Source organism: Henckelia pumila, chromosome 3, assembly GCF_033568475.1.
Source record: "Henckelia pumila isolate YLH828 chromosome 3, ASM3356847v2, whole genome shotgun sequence".
Taxonomy (NCBI): domain Eukaryota; kingdom Viridiplantae; phylum Streptophyta; class Magnoliopsida; order Lamiales; family Gesneriaceae; genus Henckelia; species Henckelia pumila.
Window position 1 is genome coordinate 51,184,004 of NC_133122.1, and position 11,396 is coordinate 51,195,399.

Below are 11,396 nucleotides of genomic sequence, written 5' to 3' on the forward strand. Positions count from 1 at the left end.
TCAAACCTCTGAATCTCACTCTGCAGTGGTAACTGCACTGACAAACACGATACCACTGACGACTTCCGACTCAAAGCATCGGCCACTACATTAGCTTTACCCGAATGGTAGCTAATGTCACAGTCGTAATCCTTAACCAACTTCAACCATCTCCGTTGGCTCATGTTCAACTCCTTCTGAGTGAAAAAGTACTTGAGGATCTTGTGATCAGTGAAAATTTTGCACTTCTCGCCATACATATAGTGCCTCCAGATTTTCAAAGCGAAGACCACTACTGCTAACTCCAAGTTATGTGTCGGGTAGTTCTGCTCATGAATCTTCAACTGCCTCAACGCATAAGCAATAACCTTACCACACTGCATAAGTACTGCGCCTAAACCTAGCTTAGACGCGTCGGTGTACACCACTAACTCCTCGTGTGGTACTGTCATCGCTAAAACCGGTGCAGTAGTGAGTGCTTCCTTCAGCTGATCGAAGCTCCTCTGACAGTCTGAACTCCAAATAAACTTCGCGTTCTTCTTGGTTAAGGAAGTCAAGGATACTGCAATAGAGGAAAAACCCTTGATGAACTTCCTATAATATCTTGCAAAATCCAAGAAACTGCGAATCTCCGAAGCATTCCTCGGAATACCCCATTTCTGCACTGCCTCAACCTTTGACTGATCCACTGCAATCCCATCTTTCGAAATAATGTGGCCAAGATATGCCACCTACTCAAGCCAAAACTCGCACTTGCTGAACTTGGCATACAAACGATGCTCCCTCAAAGTCTGCAAGGCTGTCTGTAGATGCTGCCTATGCTCCTCAATGCTCCTAGAGTAGATCATGATATCATCAATGAAGACTATGATGAACTGGTCAAGATACGGCTGAAAAACCCGGTTCATGAGATCCATGAAAACCGCTGGAGCATTGGTCTTCCCAAATGGCATCACTAAGAACTCGTAATGCCCATAACGTGTCCGAAAAACAGTCTTGGACACATCTGTATCTCTAACTCGCAGCTGATGATAACCAGATCGCAGGTCGATCTTGGAGAACACCGAAGCTCCCTGTAACTGATCAAATAGGACCTCTATTCTTGGTAGTGGGTACTTATTCTTCACTGTGACCCTGTTGAGCTCTCGATAATCGATACACAATCTCATACTGCCATCCTTCTTCTTCACAAATAATACTGGAGCTCCTCATGGAGAAAAGCTAGGACGAACAAAGCCTTTCTCTAATAACTCCTGAATCTGCTCCTTCAACTCTTTCATCTCGATAGGAGCAAGTCTGTATGGTGCCTTAGAGATAGGCACGGTGTCTGGCACTAAGTCGAAGCTGAACTCCACAGCTCTCACTGGTGGAATTCCTGCAACATCCTTCGGAAAGACGTCCGGAAAGTCACGAACCACCTCTATATCTGATAATGATCTGCTAGATGGTCCTGAGGCCGTGACAATACTTGCTAGAAAACCTTGGCAACCCCGCTTCAACAGCTTCTTCGCCTGAATAAGAGATATCACCTGAGGAATATCACTGCTCTGAGATGCATGGAAGGTAAACGGGTCGCCTTCTGATGGTTTCACTGACACTGATCTCCGAAAAAATTCAATCGAAGCTCCATTGACTGTCAACCAGTCCACACCCAATATCAAATCAAATCCACTCAATGGCAAAACCACCACATCTGCGCGAATGGAGTGCCCCTGAAGCTCCAACTCCAGTTCTCGAATGACACTAGAGGTAGAAATAATCTGTCCTGACGGCATAGTAACATCATAACCACTGTCAATAATCTCAGGTGTGATGCCTATCCGTCTGATAAACTCGAGGGAGATAAATGAATACGTAGCCCCTGAATCTAGCAACGCAAACGTGGAGTTGCCTCCAACTAGAATTCTCCCTGCACGCAGAAGAATCCCAACAATTTCATACCACTACTAAACTTTCCCCCAAAGATAAGTCACTAATAACCCTTAATTCTAATCACAAGTAAAATATGCTTCTTATTCTAACATGCAGATAAAAAAATCCCAAATACAAATTATTTCACAAAGAAAAATCGAAATTCTTAACCAAAGGAAGAAATTATAAAATACTAGGGGTAAGATATACCCGTGATCAAGGAGGTATCTGGGTCTGCCTCCTCTGCCTGCATAACGAACACTCTACCAGCAGTGTTCTTCTTCCTCGGGCAATTAGCTATCTGGTGCCCTGGCTCTCTACAGTGGAAACAAACTCCTGCTCCCAGAAGACAAGGTCCCGAATTCATCTTCTGACACTTCGGGCAAGTAGGAAAACCTCCAGTATTAGGGGCCCCTCCCCTCGGCTGCTGTGGCCTCTGCTGCTGGTTCGGGCCCTTAGACGGCCCAGTATACTGCTTCTTCGCAGGAGGCTGCGAAGATGGTCGCTGAAATCCAGACTGAATCTGTCTATTCTCCTGCTGCTCTCGCTGTATCTCTCTCCTACCCTCCTCTGACCTCAGTGCTCTACTAACTGCCGCCTCATATGTAGAGACGTCCATCATACGTACGTCATGCTTGATATCCGCCTTCAGTCCCTCCACAAACTGCCTCATCTTCTCCGGTGGACTGTCTGAAATCAGAGGCACAAAATGACAGCCCCTCTCGAACTGTCTCACATACTCAACCACTGACCTGTCCCCCTGTCGGAGACTCATAAACTCCCGGATCATGCGACTGCGCACATCCTTCGTGAAATACTTGGCGTAGAAGATACGCCTAAACTCCGCCTAAGTCAATGTAGAAAGATGTACTCCCCTGGCAGCACCCTCCCACCAAAAAGCTGCATCTCCCTTCATCATATAAGTCGCACAGTTTACCCTGTCGGCGTCAGTAATCCCCATGTATGCAAAGATGGACTCCAAAGAGCGAATCCACCCCTCAGCCACCAATGGATCGGTGGTACCAGTGAACTCCTTCGGTCCCTTCTTCTGGAACCGCTCAGCTACGTCCTCTTCGTGGGACAGTCTAGGACGTGCAGCCTGCTGCTCCAACAGAGCAGTAATCCCTGCCATCATATTAGCATTGGCCTGCTCCAATGCTGCAAGAGGGTTCTGCGGAGGTGGAGGTAGAGGTGGAGATTCCCCACGTCTGTTCATAGGTCTCGGAAGCATTCTGCACCACCACATATTTCTTTACGTAAAACGCCATGCATAACTAAGTGTTTTAACATTAATGCTAACTTAAATTCTTAAAAGTAAATCATGCTATAAACACTTAAAACTTACAGACCGATAGCGTGGATTTCTGAGCTCGCATATCAGTAATGACCCCTCCAAGGACCGTGCTTTGATACCAACTGAAACGACCCTAACTCTCTAAATATAAATAAATATGCGGAAAAATAAATTTTTTTTTTCACTTACTAAGTAAAAATATGTACATACATGCCCATACATATATGCACAGAATAAATAGATTTAAAAATAAATAACTTAAATAAAAATGCAACCTTTAATAAATTAAATATCTGAGTCAAACATTTAATAAAATACTGACATAAGCAAAATAAATAAAATTTGCATGCACTAAAAATATTTAAATAAAATGAGTAATAATATCCACCATTGAAAATAAATAAAATGTATGACATGATAAAAATATTCAAAACATGACGTAGACTCAGACAACGGTCACGGGGTTACTGCTTGTCCGCTCATAGGTCCTCGCCACCGGTGGGTACTACATCCTCCTCTACGTACTCACCTGCACCATATCAGTGTAGTGAGCCTAGAGGCCCAACATGCTAACATAACAAGGGTTTAAAATAATTTAAATCACTTTAATACTAATACATAACATATACATGTATGAGCATGCTTAAAAATATCATGAACATAACATATACTTAAATTAAACTTGAATATCATAATAATACATAAACATTGTTGAGCAAAGTATTTTCTAACATCGAAAGGTCATATCCATAGTGTAACCATACATACATTAAATACTGATCAGCGTGGTAAACCAACGTACGTGGCGGTGACGAATCACCTCTTAAATTGGCAGTAAACTGCCCTTCAATAGTTCACATATGGGGACGAATCCCCCTTAAATTGTTACACTATTTTAACTTCCAACATAAAATTATTTTCTTTTGCTCAACCTTAAACATTAAATCATGCATAAAATTATTTCATGAATGCATGTACTTAAATAAAATGTGTGTCCTTCATATATATTTAATTTAATTTCATACTAACATATAAATATTAAAAATAACTTACCATGCATAAAAATAATTAAATATATATTCAGGACACATGCAATTTCTCATGGGTTGTAGTGAACTGCTGGCCCAATAACACTTTATTCTGGCCCAATGGGCCCAAAAGCCCAAAGACTGGCCCAATAATTTCCATGGGCTCCCAAGCCCATAAAAATTATTAGGCTAACTTAAAATAATTATTCAAGCCCATTAATAAACTTAAATGTAGCCCATTAATTTAATTAGCCCAATTAAAACACTTTAACTTAATAATTAACTTAAAAATAAAATACCCGAGCCCGACTAACTTAACCCGGACCCGGACCCAACTAACATAACCCATGACTTTCCAGACCCGACCCGGACACAACAACCCAACCCGGACCACCCCAAAACCCTACAACCCGTCGCCTCTCCCTTGTTTCTTCTCGGCCGCGAGCAGCAGCCCTTCTAGGGCTGCTGCCTCCCTGCTCCGGCTGCCCCTGGCCGGAGCTCCACCTCCCAGACGTAGCCCACATCTGGGCGGTCCTAACCTGGTCCCTGAACCCGAGCCATGCAGCCCAGTCCTTAGCCAACCCGAGCCCTTTTCGTGAACCCTAAACTGTGCGCACAAGGACCAATCCTTGCACCAGCCCTTACCTGGGCTCGTTTGGCTCAAACCACTCGAGCCACTCGAGTCCAGACCACCCTCACACAGCCTAGGGACCCTTGGCCAGCAGCTAGACGCACCCATGGCTAAAAAAATATGAGCATGCTTCCACAAAACATGAATAAAGCACATAATCAAAGCCAACTCGATTTTTTTGAAAAAAATTTCTTGAATAAATCTGATGATCACACACACACACGCATAAACACTGATATGACAAAAAAAATTCGAAAGGAAACATGCCTTGCACCGTATAATGAAAAGAAGAAGACGATGTGACGATTCCGGGACGACGAACGACCAAAAATCCTCAAGAATTAAGCTTGATCGGCTATGGGGCTGATTTTTCTGATAAAGAGGCGTGAAGGAGGATTGATGAAGATGTTGGAGGCGGCTGAAGGTTTTAATGTAGGGTAGAAAATTTGTTTTTGATTTAATTAGAATATAGGATAATGAAAATAATAAGGGTTTTAAATATACAATATATATAACTTAAAAACTCTAAATAATAATTAAAATCTGATAACTAACTTAAAAATCCCGAAATAATTATTTTAGGGAATTTTAAAGGTAATTAAAAGTCAAAATTTTGGCTAAATTTGGATAAAAATGGACTCCTAAAATTATATAAAATTAAATACTAAAAATTTTGAGGAAAAAAACTCAAAATAATATTTTTGGGCTCTAAAAATGCTCATGAAATAAATTGGATAGAAAGTTGTCATCTCGTCCGTCCACGGTCCCGTTTACGCGATAAAATAATTTAAATACTAAAAATCATAAAAATCTCAAATTATGGGTTAAATGCTTGAAAATAAATCTTAAAACATGCACAAATATTTCACATCATAATTTAACCCATAAATCTAAAATTTTAAATAAATAAATTTTCTAATTATGCATGCGAATTTACGTATTAAAATACCGGGTGTTACAGTTTTGGTGCTTGCTTTAAGCCATACAAAGACTCCACCAATTTACAAACCTTATTTTCTTGCCAAGGTGCAGAAAATCTCTCAGGTTGTTCCATGTAAATATCTTCTTCTAAATCTCCATTTAGAAAAGCAGTCTTTACATCCATTTGGTGTACTTCAGGATTCCGCAAGGCGGCAATTGCAAGTATCACTCGAATTGAAGTTATTCTCATTACTGGAGAATAAGTGTCAAAGTAATCAAGCCCTTCACGTTGACGGTAACCCTTGATTACCAATCTGGCTTTATACTTATATATTGTTCCATCTGATTTCATTTTTCGTTTAAAAATCCATTTATAACCTAGTGGTTTGCTTCCCGGAGGAAGGTCCACTAGTTCCCACGTATGATTTTGCAAAATGGATTTTATTTCGGAATTTATAGCCTCTTTCCATTGAGGTCCTTCAGATGAATTCACAGCTTCCTTGAAGCTTTGAGGTTCACTTTCCATCATGAAAGTGATGAAATTCGGACCAAATGATTTCTCAGTTCTATCTCTTTTGCTACGTCTAGGTTCAACCTCGTAGTTAACCTCTTGTTCTTTTTCCATTGTCTCATGTAATCTTTTGGATGAACTTGGTTCTTCCGTAGATTTGCAAGGGAACACATGTTCAAAGAACGAAACATTTCTTGATTCCATTATTATTTTGAGATTCATACACAAGGAATCGATAGACGCTACTATTGTGTGCATATCCTATGAAAATTCAATCAACGGTTTTTGGTCCAATTTTCACCTTTTTCGGATTAGGTACGGCTACCTTGGAAAGACACCCCCACACTCGCAAGTATTGGTAGGAAGGTGTTCTTCCTTTTCATAATTCATATGGACTTTTATCTTGTTTCTTCCGGGGTATCTTATTTAAAAGGTAATTAGCTGTCAGAACAGCTTCCCACCACATGTTCTGTGATAAACCAGAACTCAGTAACAGTGCATTCATCATTTCTTTCAAAGTGCGATTCTTTCGCTCTGCGACACCATTTTGCTGAGGAGAATAAGGTGCAGTTCTTTCGTGTCTGATACCATGTTGAGCACAAAACTCAGCAAATGGTGATTCATACTCACCTCCACGATCGCTTCTTAGCACCTTAATTTTCTTGCTAAGTTGGTTTTCAACTTCACTTTTGTAATGGACAAACTTTTCAATAGCTTCATCTTTACTTTTAAGAAGATACACATAACAATATTTTGTGCTATCGTCAATAAAAGTAATGAAGTATTTGTTTCCACCACGTGTTTGTACTCCTTTTAAATCGCATAGATCAGAGTGTATCAAATCAAGGGGTTCACTTTTCCTTCAACTGTTTGAAAAGATGATCTTGTTAGTTTTGCCTCAACACAAGTTTCACATTTGTGTTGTGTATCAATTTTGAATGTAGGAATATTTTTCAAGTTAATTAATCTACGAATCGTATCATAATTAACATGTCCTAGTCTACCATGCCACAAATTGGAAGACTCAAGCAAGTAAGCAGAATATTTCATCATATTGATCACAGACTTAATATCCATTACATTGAGTTTGAACAACCCATTGCTTACATAGCCTTTCCCAACAAACATTCCATTCTTAGACAAAACAATTTTATCTGACTCAAACACAATGTGAAACCCATGCTTGTTAAGCAGCGATCCAGACACCAAGTTCTTACGGATGTCTGGAACATACATCACATTGTTCAAAGTCAGCTCTTTTCCAGAAGTCATCTTCAAAATCACTTTTCCTTGTCCCTTGATTTCAGAAGATGCAGAATTCCCCATGAACAGCATTTCCCCGTTCTCGGATTCCTCAAGATTTGCAAACATCTCTTTGTCAGAGCAAACATGGCGAGTGGCACCAGTGTCAATCCACCACTCCCTTGGGTTTGAACCAACCAAATTTACTTCAGAAAAGACAACACATAGGTTCATGTTTGAAACCTCATGGGATATGTTCTCCACCATATTCACCTCTCGATTTTTCTTTGGCTTCTTGCACTCAAAGGCCTTGTGACCAGTACCATCACAGTTGAAGCATTTTCCGGAAAACTTCTTCTTCTTAATGCCTCCTTTTGGTCCCATCTTAATCCTTTTGTTCGAAGGATTGAAGTTCTTCTTTTTCGAGCTTTGTCCATGCTCGACAACATTTGCTTTAGCAGCAACCGAAGAAAACAGTCGTCTTTCAGAACTCTTGTTGTCTTCCTCGATATGAAGTCGGACAATGAGTTCTTCAACATTCATCTCCTTTCGCTTGTGTTTCAAGTAGTTCTTGAAATCCTTTCATGCCGGTGGTAGCTTCTCAACAATGGCCGCCACTTGGAAGGATTCGCTCAACGTCATCCCCTCAGAGTGAATCTCGTGAAGAATCACTTGGATCTCTTGAACTTGGCTGATAACTGGCTTGGAATCCACCATCTTAAAATCCAGAAAGTAGCCTACAAGAAACTTCTTGGCCCCCGCATCCTCGGTTTTGTACTTTCTGTCAAGGGATTCCCACAGCTCTTTGGTCGTTTTCTTTTCGCAATACACATTGTAGAGCGAATCTGCCAATCCGTTCAGTACGTAATTTCGACATAGGAAATCAGAATGATTCCATGCCTCCAAAGCACTGACGGATTCAACATCTCCCTCACCCTCCTTGAGCTTAGGAGCATCCTCCAAGTGGAATCTGGCCAGGTTCAACGTCGTCAAGTAGAAGAGCATTTTCTGCTGCCACCTCTTGAAGTCCGCACCAGTGAACTTCTCAGGCTTTTCTCCATGACTGTTAGGAACAGGAACGGCAGCACCACGTGGGGCAATAGGAGGAACGACACGATTTGGAACCGTGACAATAGGGGCAACCGGAGTAATCTCACTTGAAGCAGAAGCCATTTCTGAAATAAATCACGTAATGAATACTAGAATCTGTTTTAAGATTGTTATTCAATATATGTAAACTCAAAACGCGAATATAACAGAAACAATATACTAAGAACGAAGTAAGATCGTGTAACAATTCAATAGTATATTGAGCATGTAAATACTGTAAAGTATAAATAGAATGAGTAAGGAAACAGATAAGCAAACCGAGGCCTGTAACTAGTATAGTTTTCTTAAAAAAGATTCGTCCCCTCCTGAGTGTGCTTTGAGGATTACACGGACGTCTGTCTCCCAGGATACAACGGAGAAACCTTGTAGAAACCTAGCACGAAGGCACTACACCGGCGAACTGAGAATGTACCTGAACAGTATCACGACAGAGGAGGAATGCAAGAGCAGCAGCGTAGCAGAGTGCAGGAATTGCAGAGAATCTGAGGGCTCGAAATTCTGTGTGTTTTGAAGGACTACATACTGCGCAGGCGCGCGTGATAGAGAGCCTCTTGACCAATCATTCTTACACCTTCATAAAATGTAACACCATATAAGCACACCTATGCCAAGTTATTTTTCCAATGTGAGATACTCATATTCCACTCTTAACCATCCACTTTAACATGCCCAAAGCTTAACCAATTTTTCATTCACATAATGAAAGCCCATTTAGGCATAAAGCCTAATCTAGTCCAACATTAAATACTTCAATTTTCACTCTCGAGTTGAGATTGGGGCAAGTTCATACATCTACTTATTTGTTTGTACACAAACTTGAATTTTTTTGAGGGACTTTTAATGTAGAAAGTTGACTAATTTGGTGTTGAGGTTGTTTATGGATCATAACTCGACTTGAAATCTGTGACGCTCGAAATTATTTGATTTTGATACGAGAATATTTAATTTAAGAATAGATCAAAATCAAATAATTTCGGGCGTTACAAAATCGGATTTCAGGTTTTATGCGATTAATTGAAGATTTCTCGTACTCAGATTCATTTTATATATATTTTTAATAATTTAAATATTATATTCAAACGAGTAAGCGATCGAACATTTGAATATATATTTGAAAGCCTTACGAGAATGATTTCTTTGTATAGCCTAAAAATAGATAAGTAATGTTTATAGATGATGAGATAAATAATATATAGATAAGTAATGTATTGTAATAAAAAAATAAATAAAAAATGATAGTAAAAATAATATTTGATTTGATTGATATATTATAATTTATTTGATTTGATTGATTAAATTTTACGTAAAAATAGTAAATTATCATTTTATCTTTTTAACAATAAATAAAATATAAATAATATTATTTATAAGAGGTAATATAATAATTTAAATTCAATGATTTGATTGATGTAATATAAATAATTAATGATTTAATTGATGTAAAATTATAATTAATAGATAGATAAATAATATGATGAGAAGAACTTAAGATTAGACTGGATAAATTTATACAAGAATTATTAATAATTCAACCAAACATAACTTTAGATTGATTATTCAAAATGAAGATCTCTGAAACCTTGTATTTCTTGATTATTTATAGGTGCGAATATCCAACGTTTCAAAATTTAGTCAGTGCACGTTTTTTTTTAAATAGCCGACAATTATTCAAAACTTTTCAGATTATAGATAGATACGAAAATAATGTCTTTTTATTTTTATCTTTTCTCAAACAACCCAGTTTGATCTTGATATAAGAATAAAAGTTCTAATTAAAAAAATTTGATGTGGTTTTGATGGTTGGAACTAGGAACTGGTTTAAAAATATAGACTGCTCCGAGTAGGAATGACAATGAGACAGGTTTTGTAACGCCCCGTTTTTATCTTAATTGAACTTATTTGAGATAATCAGTGATTTTAGAATTTAAGAGACGACTTTTTATTGATCAGGTACTATTTTGAAAATTTTGGAATTTTCAGGGACTTAAACGCAAAAAGGAGATTTGTTATAACTTAGAGACTTGACTAAGTCTTTTTCATTTCCTCCCTTCCTCCTCCAAGTCGCCTATCTCCATTGAAGGCGAGAGAAAAGCTTCCAAGCTTTTGTGATTGTGATTTTAACTCGATCCGTCCGTTGGAATTTGATCTGAAGTTGATATCTGCGATCACAACATCGAGTGCTCCGTTTGGAAGTAAGTTTCTCTTATTTCTACGAGGTTTGAATTTTTGGATGTCTTTAGAATTGATTGATATTCGGAGAGGATGTTCTTGAGGTTGCTGTGATAGTATATCTAAGACGGTTCGGAGAAATATCGACGATCGGATTTGTTATGATTTTTCTTATGATTTTCGAAACTTAGATTTTTGAGATGTGTTGGGTTTGACTTGAAAATGATGTTAGATGATTGGTTTGAGTATTTGGAATTGATATTCTGCTGTCTGCAATTTCGGTTTGATCAGTTTATAGCCGTTATGCCGTCAGTTTGAGTTTCGGGATATCGTTTCTATTGATTTGATTATACCGAGTTTGATGAGGTTTTGTTATCGATATTGATCTTGTGAATTCTTCTGTTATATTGATTCGAAGTCCTTGGAGTTGCGAGATTGGAGCTTCGGTCAGTTTGGAAGATTGAGCCGGTATAGTATCGACTTCTTACTTATCGATCGTAGAACTTGAATAGATATTGAATTGAGATTTGTTGTTTTACAGATTGAAGATTGTGAACGACAAGAAGGTATAAGACGACTTTGGAATGAAATAGTACGACT